The sequence below is a fragment of the Pteropus medius genome, unplaced genomic scaffold (genome assembly GCF_902729225.1).
Source record: "Pteropus medius unplaced genomic scaffold, Ma_sr-lr_union100, whole genome shotgun sequence".
Classification (NCBI taxonomy): domain Eukaryota; kingdom Metazoa; phylum Chordata; class Mammalia; order Chiroptera; family Pteropodidae; genus Pteropus; species Pteropus medius.
Genome location: NW_024350924.1, coordinates 9680034 through 9693297, shown reverse-complemented (window position 1 = coordinate 9693297; position 13264 = coordinate 9680034). Strand labels below are relative to the sequence as shown.

At 39.8% G+C, this 13264-nt stretch overlaps 1 protein-coding gene across 1 annotated transcript in view; it reads right to left on the bottom strand.

The window, feature by feature from the left end:
• The window catches only part of PDE4DIP (phosphodiesterase 4D interacting protein), a 179228-nt gene that overhangs the window by 165429 nt on the left and 535 nt on the right, over positions 1-13264 (bottom strand). The gene's annotated exons all lie outside the window — the stretch shown is intronic.

Sequence of the window (13264 nt, the reverse complement as noted above, 5' to 3'; positions counted from 1 at the left end):
ACGAAAAGATAGTCAACATCAATAGTTAATAGGGAAATGCAAATCAAAACCATAAGATACCATTTCACACTTACAAGAATGGCTATAATGAAAAAGACAGTATCAAATGTTGGCAAAGATGTGGAGAAATGGGAACCTTCATACATTGCTAGTGGGGATGTAAAAGGAACAATCCCTTTGACAATGAGTTTGGCAATGTCTTAAAAAGTTAAAGACATGCCTACTGTTCTACTCCTAGAAATTACCCCAAGAGAAATGAAAGCGTATGTACACACAAAGACTTGTTCATGAATGTTTACAGCAGTTTTATTTGCAATAGCCAAAAAATAAAAATTGGAAACAACCCAACAGCTGGCGAATTAGTAAACAAATTGTGGTATATCCATACAATGGAATACTACACAGCAATGAAGAAAAATGAACTAATATCCACAACAGCATGAAAAAAATCTCAGAATAACTAGGGTGAGTGAAAAAAATCAGGAAAAAACAGAGAGTATGTACTGTATGATCCCATTTATATAAAATTCTAAGAAATGCAAACTAACATATAATGATAGAAAGATCAATGGTTACCTGTGTGTTAGTGAATCAGAAATAGACAGGAGGGAGGGATTCTAAAAGGGCAGAAGAAAACTTATGGGGATGATGGACATGTGATGCTTTCACAGATATATATGTATCTCGAAACTTTTTAAATCGGACGCTTTAAAATTGTCCAGTTTATTGTACATCCATTATATCTCAATAAAGCAGTAAAAAATAATAACGAAAAGAGAGATGGCTAAGAGACATAATGGTTGAAGTTTGATGTTAGAAATTTACTGAGCCTCCTCTGACTTTCCCCCTGACAGAGCGCCATCTGCTGGTTTCAGACCATCCACCTAGAATGTGCAATCTGCTGGGCTTCAGAAATGCGCACTGAGGCAGATTGCCACCAGCTGGCAACTCACTTAATTCCTTTTTAAACTGTTGTATACTTGAAAGCAGATCACCTTTGAATTAAATCCTCATGGCAAAGTCCTATCACAGCATGAGTCTCACTTTAATAAGGCATTTTCCCTCTGCTAAAATTTGCTTCCTACCCAACTCTGGGTTCGTTATCCTACTAGGCCAGACAAAGTCATCTCCTGTGTGTATGAAGCCCTTTCTGATCCTCTGCCTCTTAGCACCATAATCGGTTGCCATTAACCATCGGGTTCACATTGCCAGCATGTAGGGGCTATAACAAGGCTCCCTAATCCTACTTGTCTACCCCCATCATGGATTTTACCTAAAGAAAGTAAGTTTTCCAAGTGGAATTTAAACTTAACAATGAAGACAAACTGGTTCAGAGATACGCAGACACTTGAAACAGACAGAGGGATTCCTGCTACCTGGTTGACTGTATTAGCATGTCGGAGTTAGAAATAAAAGGTTAACATGAGGAGAGAGGCTGATCATCAGTGACACTCACCATCCAGGGAAAAAGAATGCATTTATATCCCTTGATACTGTTTAAAGCTATTAATTTTTTTTTTTAATGTAGCATTTCCTGATTCATTCTTAAGAAATTTTGGTTATAATTTGGCCTCCAGACATGGAAGTATGCCAAGAGACCTCCCTGAAATAACAAAAGATGGTCTAGTTGTTAGAATCCTCATTATAAATGAATGATTTGCCTTTCTGGGTTTACATCGTAGTCTTGTGGATTTGTTTAATATTGGTCTGAGAAATAGAATCAATGAGCTAAAGGCCACATTCTAACATATTTTTCCAAAATCATGCGACTTGTATGGCCTCCTGTGACAGTCAGCTTTCCCTGGAGAGATCCTTTTATTCATTTGTTTTTTATTTCCACAGTTCATCTTCCTGTTATAGCACTTACTCCACACTACAGATGAGCACCGTTTAGAACTACAGATTCTGAGCCACCCAAGGGTAGTTTTGCATCCAGCTTTGTACTGGCCTCCATCACTGTTGCTCAATAAACAACACTGAATTAAATTGAATCTGGATAATGTGCAAAGCTGCTTTCTTCCATTTTTTAGTTGACTCTGTTGAAAAGGAATCATGATCCATTTAAAATTTGGCAATGGTAACGTGTTGTTTTTTTTTATAAAAAGAGCTTACCCAGTATATATAAAGTAGTTAAGAAGGCTTTAAATTATAAATATATATCAGACTAAGCTTTTTAGTTTCAGGCTTTTAAAAAATTCCAAAGTAGTCTGTAAAAAATATTCAACACCCCATAGACACATATGTTTATAAAAGTAATTATGTTTGGGCTGAAATTCTACTTTATAAAAAAATCAAATCATAAATATTTCTTGCTTCATTCTTTCTTAAAAGCAGTAATTTATTATGGGTTTCTTAATAGAAATGAGATTCCTTTAAGCACCGTTAACTGAATGCCCAACTGTTTTCTCAAATTAACAGTGGACCATGTGATGAATAAATACAATTAAGTGTTTGTGAATAAACTGCGTTCCTAGTTCACAAATAAAGTACAGTCCTGCACAGAATACAGGTCCCATTAATATCTGATCTGTAATTACTTCTCAAAAGAGCCAGATCTTGGTGTTGTGCGTAGGAAACAGGCCTGGGGAAAGGCGGTAACTTTTCTCAGATCTGTTAGCTAACGGCCGCTTAGAGACTGCAGCCCCTGTCACCTTGCACTTGGATTTATCAGAACTAGCCTCCCATAAAAGAATATGCCAAAGATGCAATGACAAGGAAATGTTTATTTAAAAAAAAAGGCAGCACAATCTGTCTCTTCTCAAAAACTAACTAAATAAATCGCGTATGGCAGATTTTCATCCTGCTGTTGCTACGTGTAGAAAATTTGGGGCTGATATGTCTGGTCTTCCAAGCCAGAGCCCCAGAAGGGACTGGGTTTAGACGGAGCTTGTCCCGCACGGCCTTGTCCAGCCAACAGGCAGGGCTCCAGCCTAGGAATAAAGAACCATCACCACCGCCTACCCTGCTGTCCGCAGCTGAGATAATTTTTTTTAAGAGCGTGTGGGAGAAGACCGTGCGCACGCTCAACTGCACGCCCACGCACACCTCCCTTTATGTTTTCACTGTCCCTAAGGCTTCCACCCGGGCGTCGCCTTCTCAATCATGTGCTCATCTCTCTTGACTGGACCCAACACGCGCGACCTCGGACCTCATCTCCGCCAACAAAGCAGGTTAAGCGAAAACCCTGGGCGAGAAACTGGGTTTCCCAAGCTTTAGTCCAGTTCGATCCAGTGCCTCACCTTTATTTCTAGACGATTCCGCGTCTCTCCTCTGTCCTCCCGTCCACATACCCATCACCCCCTTCAACCCTACCCCAGGGCCCTCCAACCTTCTCCAAGCGAATGTCACTGGACACCATCCCCTCCCAGGCGTCCGGGTCTCCAGCCCCCGCCGCGGTCCCCGCTCTCGGCGCGCAGCGCCTCCTGCAGCCCCGGGCCGCGGTGCGCCCACCTCATCCAGGGTGCAGCCGCCGCGGCCGCCGCTGCCCAGCTCCCGGCCGGCTCCGGGCACCGTCCTTCCTCGCCAGGATACGGCCGCAAGGACCGTGGGGCTTGCGCCACGTCCCCAGACCAGAAGGGCGGGTGGTGCGCCCGGCGGGGCGCGCGACAGCAGGACCCGCCGTCGGTCCTCTGCATGGATTTCGCGGCCCGGGCCACCCCCGTCCTAGTTTCCGCCCCGCTCGCGGTCTTCCCGCGCCGCCAGGGCGCATCCTCTGGACGTGGACCAGCATCCACTCCGGTCGCCACCGCTGTGGCGGAGGCCTAGAAGGACCCGGCTCCCTCCGCAGCTGCCTCTGCCACCTGCTCCGCCCAGAATGCTCTGTCCCTCTCCCACGGACACCCGCCGCTGCCTCTTCACCCGCTGTCACCTGCCATCTGCTCTCGACCCACCACCTCGACCTGGAGAGCTTTTCATCCCCAGACCTCATTCCGTTTTTCTTCCTACCCGCTCCAGTGTCACCGTCCTCAGTTTCCAGCCTCTAAAAGTTTCTCCTCTTCTCACTTCTTCTCCCCATATTTTCCCTTTTGGTTCTCCTCCCTCCAAACCGGCCGTCTTCTTTTATTTTCCATCATTCTCCCCTCAGAATCACTACTTCTCCAGGTTGTTGGCTAGCCCCGCCCCCCTTCCTTTCTTTCTTCCTCTTTTAAAATCTACTTTTCCTTTCAATTACCCCTTTATTGTAAAAAGCTTTCTCCTAAACGACCTCAGTCTTCCTTTCACTTGAGACTTTCTGGTTGCCACTCTTCACGAAGAACTCATAGTAAAGTATATATAACTTGATATTCATCATTGAGTCAAGGGAATGTTTTCATGGTTAAAAAAAAAAAGTCCATTGGTCAAAGAAATCCTCTACTAAATGTTTGTTCTGAAAACTCTTTTTTTCTTATATTACACAGTGTCCTCTAAAAAGAGAAGCTAGTAAGTCTCCAGCAAAGCAGGATGCTTCTACTACGCTATTCTATACAGCAAGGGTCTGTAAGGAAGAAGGCTCATCTTTTAAATAGATATTATGGAGTCCAAGATTCGCAGGCAATAGTCACTACTGTTGATGGACTCTGTGAACAGAGCTGAACTCCTCTTCAACTCATTTTTGCTCTCAAATCTGTTCAGTCCTCTGAGTTTTTCAGCTCCAACACTACATTCTGTCCAGTTGCCCAAGCTCTGAACCTGGGAGTCTCCACAGACTTCTCTCTCTCAGGCATCCTTCTTATCTTGTCTTTAATTCTACTTCTGTACTGATTCTTTATGGTTAAGTGGTCCCTCCCATCATGATTCCAAGTGCCTCCAGAAAATGGCACTATCGGGTTCTCTCACTATTCTTTCAAACCTCCTAACTTAGTCTACATCTTTAGTTCTTTCTTTTTTTCCCGTCTATCTTTCCTGGGCAATTTACCCTACCATTCTCTTCACTACTAAGAAATTGATAATTATCTTTTCTTGTCTCTTTATCGTTGGCCTCCCCTTCTCCATTAGCTGCATCCTCTGCCTATAAACATACTCAAGTCTCCTCATCCCTAAAACAAAGTCCTTCCCCCTCTAACCACCATACCTTTCACTTCCCTTACTAACCAGTTTGCTTAAATACATTGTATTCATTTGATGTCTGTGCCTCCTAACTTCCATTCATTCTTTACCACCTAATTCTCTGCAGTCAGGCTTCTAATCCTATTACTTAGCTGAAGCTGCTATTCTAGCAGACTTCGACTTTGGCTTTGCCCACAGATGAGTGATAGATTTTAACTAAGAGACCAGTTGAAAGGAATGGGGTTCCTTGATTTAAAGAGAATATGCCATCTTCGTTAGTTGAGGCAAATGAACGGCTCAGTGGAATTACCGCAAACCCAAAAGCTAAGAAGTGCTGAGACTTACAGTTCCAGCCAAGATGGAGCAGCATTTATTTGACCAACTCTTCCTCCGTGGGTAGGAGGAGTGGGCTAGAATAAATTATATATTTATAAATTTATAAATATTGTATATATGTGTATATATATAAATATAGAAAAATATAAAAACAACTCTTTGAAGGCACTGAAGTAACCAAAATAGGCAGGACTTGAATTTATGAAACTCGAGAGAAGAGAAGCATGTTAGGTGAGCCACATATTTACCCTGGTATTTTTCTCCTGAGGGAATTTCACAAATCAGGTGCTAGAGAATAAAGGCCAAGTAAAAGATGGCAGTATTATTGGTCCGAAGAGTCAAAGGTCAGTGTTTAGGGCTGCCAAAGCAGCTGGGACTTGAGAGAGAACTCCCAGCGAGAAGAGAGTGGCAGAGAAGCAGCTCAATAATCTAGATACAAATTCCCCTCAAGTTAGTGGCCAGTTCCGAAGCCCAGCATGCACAAAGCAAGATGCCAAAAAACACACCAGAAAACAGTAGTTTAGAGGCTAATGAGCTAAGCAGAGATTTCGGCATCCTACACGAAACTGGACTTCAAAGCCTCTTCTAGATAGAGAGACACCCAGGGCTCAACACTCGGTTGAGACCCATAAAGGCTACACGCCTTTAGAGTAAGGGCAGTACTGAAATAGAATAGGTCGAACAAAGCTTAAACTCGAGTCTTTACAGGATCAAAGTGATCCGTCAGTATTCTTTCCACCTGCCGGAACAAAAAACTCTTTAGAGGTAGGTAATATTTTAAAGAGCCTGTACAATTTTTTTTTTTTTATCTACAATGTCTAGGGTCCAATGTGAAATTATGAAGCATGCTAAAAATCAAATTTAAATGACTAAATACTAAGAGAAGAAGAGTTAATAGAAACAGATTCGGATATTAGAATTGATAGGATTTTAAATAACTGTGACTAATAGATTTTTTAAAATACAGGAAAAGATGGGCAAAGATGAAAAGATGGATGACTTACTTCAATATAGAACTGGAACCTATAAAAAAATCATATGGACATTCTAACTATAAAAATTACAGGAACTAGAAATAAGAACCCATGGTGTGTGTCTAACAGCAGTCCAAATGCAGCAGAAATCAGGATTAGCGAAGTGGAAGATATGTCAGTAGGAAATTCCAAAATGAAGGACAGAAAAAAGAAAAAAAGAGCAGTTTGTCTTCTCATTCTTTTGACAATGTCTTTTGCAGAGCAAAAAGTTTTAATTAAAATTAAATGCTGTTCATTTTTTCAATTCTTTCTTTCAAGGCTCATATTTGCGTTGTATCTAAAAAAATCATCACTAAATTTTCTCGCTAAATCGTCACTTAGATTTTCTCTTATGTTATCTTCTAGGAGTTTTATAGTATTGTGTTTGCATTTAGATCTATTTTTAGCTAATTTTCATGCGTAGTGTAAGGTCTGTATCTAGACTCTTTTTTTTTTTTTTTTTTTTTTGCATTTGAGGTTCAGCCGTTCCAGCACCACTTGTTGAAAAGACTATCCTTTCTCCATTGATTTGCCTTTGCGCTTTTGTCAAAAATCAGTTGACTATATTTTGTGGGCCTATTTGGGGGATTCTCTATGCTATTCCATTGATCTGTCTGTCCTTTCACCGAAGTCACACTGTGTTTATTACTCAGGTGGTGGCAGTCCTCTGACTTTGTTCTTCTCCTTCAATACCGTGTTGGCTCTTCTGGGTCTTTTGCCTGTGCATATCAGCTTAAAATCAGTTTGTTGATATCCACGAAATAACATGCTGGTATTTTGATTGGGGTGCACTGAATCTATAGATCAAGTTGGGAAGAAATGGCATCTTGACAACCTGGAGTCTTCCTATCCATGGTAATAGAATCTTTCTCTATGTACTTAGTTTTGTTTTTTTATTATTTCTTTCAGCAGTAGTATTTTAGCATATTCCCAGAATTGTGCAGCAATCATTGCTATCTGATTTCAGAACATTTTTATCACTCCAAAAAGAAAACCCACAGCTATTATCAGTCACTCACCATTTCCATCCCTAACATATGCTCTCCCTCCTCTCAGGCCCTGGCAACCGATAATCTACTTTCTGTCTTTACAGATTTGCTTATTCTGGACATTTCATATAAATGGAATTATACAATATATACTCTTTTGTGTCTGGCTTTTTTCACTTAGCATAATGTTTTCAAGGTTCATTTACTTTGTAGCTTGTTCCAGTATACTATTCATTTTTATTGCTGAAACTATATCACAGTATATGAAAATACCACATTTTGCTTATCCATTTGTCAGTTGATAGATATTTGGATTGTTCGCATTTTTGGCTGTTATAAATAATGCTGCACCCTTGTTAAAAATCAGTTGACTAGAAATGTATGGGTTTATTCTGAACTCTCTATTCCATTGATCTATATTTCTGTCCTTATTTCAGGATCACAATGTCTTAATTATTATTACTTAATCTAAATTTTGAAACTGGGAAGGGTGAGGCCATCAACTTTGTTATTCTTTTTAAAGATCATTTTCAATATTTTGGGTCATTTGCATTTCTATATGAATTCTAGGATATGCTTGCAATTTCTGCCCCTCCAAAAAAGTCAACTGGGATTTTGATAACGATTATAACGAATATGTAGATCAGTTTGGGGATTATTATCATCTTAACCCTTTTAAATCTTCTGATCCAAGAGCATGGAATGTCTTTCCATTTGTTTAGGTTTTCTTTAATTTCTTTCAACAGTGTTTTGTAGTTTTCAGTATATAAATCTTACACTTCTTTTGTTAGAATTAACTAAATATTTTATTAATTTTGATGCTGTCGTAAATGGAATCATATTCTTAATTTTATTTTTGGATTAATTCCTAGTTTATAAAAATACCACTAATTTTTGCATATTGATCTTGTATCCTACAACTTTGATGAAATTACTTATTCTAAATTTTTGTGGATTCCTTAGAATTTTCTATATTCAAGTAATCTGCAAATAGACTTCGTGTTACTTCTTTCTTTCCAATTTTGATGCCTTGATTTTTTTCTTGCTTGCCTGAATGCCCTAGTTAGAACTTCGAGTATAACGTTGAGTAGAAGTGGACATCTTTGTCTTGTTCCCAAACTTAGAGGAAAAGCTTTCAATCTTTAATTTTTAAGTATGATGTTGGCTGTGGGTTTTTCATAGATACCATTTATCAGGTTGAAAAAATTCTCTTTTCTAGTTTCTTGTTTGTTTTTAACAAGAAAAGGTGTTAGATTTTTCTCAAATGCCTTTCCTGTATTTATTGAGATGATCATGTGGGTTTTGTCCTTTATTCTATTAATATGGTGTGATTCATTTATTGATTTTCATATGTTGAACTGACCTTATATTCCTAGGATAAATCCCACTTGGTAATTATGTATAATCCTTTTTAAATGCTGCTGGAAAAACTCTACTACTATTTTGCTACTTATTTTTACATAAAGTATGGCATTTTTATTTCTTGTTTAGTCTTTGGTTTTGGTATAGAGTAACACTGGCCTTATAGAATAAGTTGGGATGTGTTCTATTTTTGTTTCTTGGAAGAGTTTACAAAGGATTAGTTCTTTAAACATTTGCTAAAATTCATAAATTAAGCTGTCTAGACCTAGACGCTTCCTTGTGGGAAGTTTTACTATTTTTACTACTACTAATTCAATCCTTTTACTTGCTATAGATCTATTCAGGTTTTCTATTTCTTCTTAAATCAGTTTAAGTAGCTGTGTCTTTCTTGGAATATGTCCATTTCATCTAGTTTATCTAATTCATTGACATATAGTTGTTCACAGTAGTCCTTTAGGATCCTTTTTACTACTAACCCAAAACTCTCTCTTGTTTGTAATTTGACCTATGTGTTTTAAAGAAAAGTCTATGTCCCCACCAGCATCTCGCCCCACCAGAATAAAACGTCCAGAAAATTCCATTTGAAGCAAATATCAACAGTTACAAAGACCAACTTAAACACACACACACACATACAAAATGCCTTCAGTGCAATTTGTGGTAAACAGTATTTATATCCAGTCTAATCTAGACATAAACTACCTCTTGTCCTTTTTCCTTCACTCTTCAAAAAAACTGGTTTAAAAGTTATACAAATTTTAAAGGAGCTTATGACATTACTCAGATATCCATCATACATAATATCTGTTTCCCAGAGTCTTAAAGCATTTTAGAGATTCAATTAGTGCTTCTGCTTCATTGGTATTTTCAGTTTTTTTCAGTAGAATTTCACAACTTTTTTTCATGGAGCATATTGAAAAAAAATCAAGCAGCAACATAAAACTTGCTAAAAACCTAAACTCAATTATAGTAAGTTAAGCTGAGGTTTTGCCGTTTGGGGCAACAAAAATGATAGATACCAACAAAAATACACATCCTATATCCCCAAAGTAATATAAAAAACGAATAATTTTAGTTTTGGAGCAAGTGTTTTCTCATAAACCGAGGTCCGACATACAGAATGAAGAGGCTAATAAGAAAGGCATTATATCACACAAAATTTACAAAAGTCGAATCCTGCACACAAAGTGTACTGTGGTACGTCTTCCCAGCTAAAGGCTGGCAGAGAGAGGAGCTGGAAGTTCATCACGGCTGAACCCGCAGAAAACAAAGGTGCTACAATCACTTTTACCCCCTGTTAAGGCCTAAGTCCTCCTCTGCATAGGGCTGTACCCAGTAATAGGTGAGTATTTTTGAGAAAATGCTGGCCTCAGTGCAGGTACATCCTAGTGTGCTCTCTGCCATGTGCTAAGGAGCCTGCCTGCCTCTTTGGGAAAGGCCTGCTGTTTCCCAGCTAGATGGGTAAGTCTGCCCAATTCTGGAGTAAAATCTTAGTAAGACCTTTAGGTCATCACAGATCTAAACCCATGTTCCCCACTTAGTTTGAACAGTAATAAATGTAGTGTAATTATTTTTCTGTTTGGTTCCTATGCCTATTTCTCAATTTGATCTCAACTTAAAGAAGAGAGAATTGTCTTTCTCTCCTAAAACTCTGACTCAAGGTGCCATTGTAATATTCCCAAGAATATCACATAAATAAATAGCATAAATAAATAGCAGATTAAAGAAAAAAGAATTGTTTCAGGGATGTTGGTTATCATCTGCCTAAAGTCTCTGAGGTAGGCCTCCTTAGAGAAATGGCACATAGAACTTTGGGTCTGACTGTCAGATTTCCAGAACCTGAGGATCATATCCCTAACAAAATAGAGAGAAAAAGGCCCTGGAGTGAGAGGGTTGGCCAGGTAGCGGGGGAAGGATGACCACAAGAAACTGATCAACAAAAACTATGTCTCTGGAAGACAGAGAATTCACCATAAGAAAGTATTAGCAGCAACTTACGTTGTGCTCCACTTTGTCACATTTAATCTCATACTGGATTCAGTTTTCTGGCAGGTAAAGCTGACTATGTCGTGCTGATGTACATACATATAATATGTAAAAATATATGTTAAAATATGTTTTTAACAAGGAGGGTAACAAAGACTAATAATAACTGAAAGATCTGACCCTTAAGATGGTAAAGTAAATCACTCAGAGAGAGAGAGTGGTTCACTAATTTCTAAAATACCAGTCAATTATGGGTAGAAAAGAGGGGGTCCGATAAAGAAACAGGAGCTGAAGGACTATGAGAGGAGGAAGCCAACCATCAGTGGAAATTGTTGAGACAACAGCACCTAAGGTCAGGAAATTGTAATAGTTGCTAGGAACAACTCAATCCTCTTGGACTCCACAGAAAGGAAGCAGGACTGCAGATCTGAGGGACAATCTAGGTAAATACTCAGGGAGTAAAAAAAAAAATCGCTACCCAAGGGTTTTATGATTCCAGATTGCGGGGTGGAAAGGCAATGGGGGTGAAGGTGGGTTGAGGAATAACAGAAGAGAGACAGAGCCAGGTAGAATGTAACCTCTACCAGCAAACGTGTGTCTTTGTATAATCCAGTGCCTGCCAATCTTAGCCCATTGTCCTCAAACAATAAATATTTGTTGAATAACTAATTGGACGAAGGGAATGGTGATAGATATGTCTTCACTTCGTACAGTACCACTGGGAATTGCACTGTATACAACCAATGAAGTACTGTCTCAATCCGTGAGCATGCTATTCATTCCGTCATTTACTCGACAAACATTAACTGAGCATGTGCTAGGTTTCAGGTACCGGATACTAGACTCTGGGGAATAAGTGACCACATTTTTCTGCTCTGAAGGGGTTTAGAGGTTGGGGGAAGGCGAGGAGGAGGGGGAGGAGGAAGGAATCTGTTAAAAATTAATATTTAGATGCTATAGAAACTACTGCAACTATCCCTGTCACCCCCGCTCTCTACCCCAAACCCCAAGCTGGGCCTGCTCGCTGCCTGCCTTTCCTGTCAAAGCAGGGAAACCGGACGGTCACGATGAAAGACGTAGTTTCATGAGGTAGCTTCTTGAAAGAAGGCTTTGCTAAGGCTCGATATTTGAAGCAGGCTACTTAAAGTAGTAATTATTGTAAACAGGGGCTTTCACATTACTTACAATGCGCACTTTGTTCTTTTCTCCTCTTTCCTCCCCCAAATCTCTACTTTCTCGTGAATGTCTGGACCGGGTAAGGTCTGCGAGCGACTTCAAGAATGAGCAAGACAAATTCATCCCTTCACGGAGCTCGCACTGTAAGAAGGTTTAGTCAGGGATGAGAATTCAAAATAACCTCCAGCACGGGCAGTGTCCCCACTTCCAAGCGGGGCGTCGCTTCCCAGCCCAGTCAGACCTTAGCCGGCAGCGGACTGGAGGCGTGGCCGAAGGGCGCACGCCAACGTGGAGGCGGGGCCGGTCTGAATTCCAGAGAGTAGCCAATGGCCACTAGGAGGAGGAGCTTTTGGAGCTGACTGGCAAGGAAACTGACCAATCAGAACCTGATCTGGATGAATTGAGGCGCCACAACCAGAATAATTTGGGGGACTGAAGACAGGTGGCTCAGGGCAGCAGCGTTTTACTAATCTGTAAGAAAGCATTCAGTTTTTAAAATAACTATGGTAGAAGGCATATCTTGTCGAGTGGGAAGATGGGAAGTTAGATCACATTATATGTATGGGCTGTTCTAAATTTAAGATATTATGATTTTACCAATTTAGCCTCCAAAAGCAAGGATTGCCTTCTGTTTCACTTTCTCACTATCTGTTAATGGCACTACCAATTTCTTTGTATTATCTGTATCTTATCTCAGCTTTAGCGTGGAGTCAAGCATTAGGTCTTATTGGGCAAGGGTCTCCAACCCCCAGGCTGCAGAGCGGTACCGGTCAGTGGTCTATTAGGAACTGGTAGGCACAGCAGGAGATGATCAGTAGGCCAGCTAGTCAAGCTGCATCTGTATTTGTAGCCGCTCCCCAGAGCTAGGGATACCACCTCAGTTCCACCTCAGCTCATCTAGCATTAAATTCTCATAAGAGTACCTGTCCCTGGTGCCAAAAAGGTTGGGACCACTGTTATTGGGTATCCCTCCCAAAATCTTCTCCGGAAATAATACCAGTTTTCTAATAGCTGTAGAGCTATAAAAAAGGTAACAAAGGCATAATTTCTTTAACTTACGATTAAATATTAAGACAGAGTTGCAGGGGCTTTGGAGTTTAACCTCAGCTCAAATCCTGTTTCATTACTACTAGCTGTGTCACCTTGGAAAAATTACTCTCTAAGGCTTTTTATCCAAACAATCCAGTAGGTTGTTTAACCAAACAATCCAGTAGGTTGTTTAATAGTAGGTCTCTACTATTAAAGGTTAAATAATTAGTATCCATAAAGCACTTAGCAGTGCTTCTGTTAATGCAAATACCAATTGAAACAATAAACAGTAGTTATTATTAATATAAGTAATAATAAATACATTTGTATAATTTCATTTTTTAATTT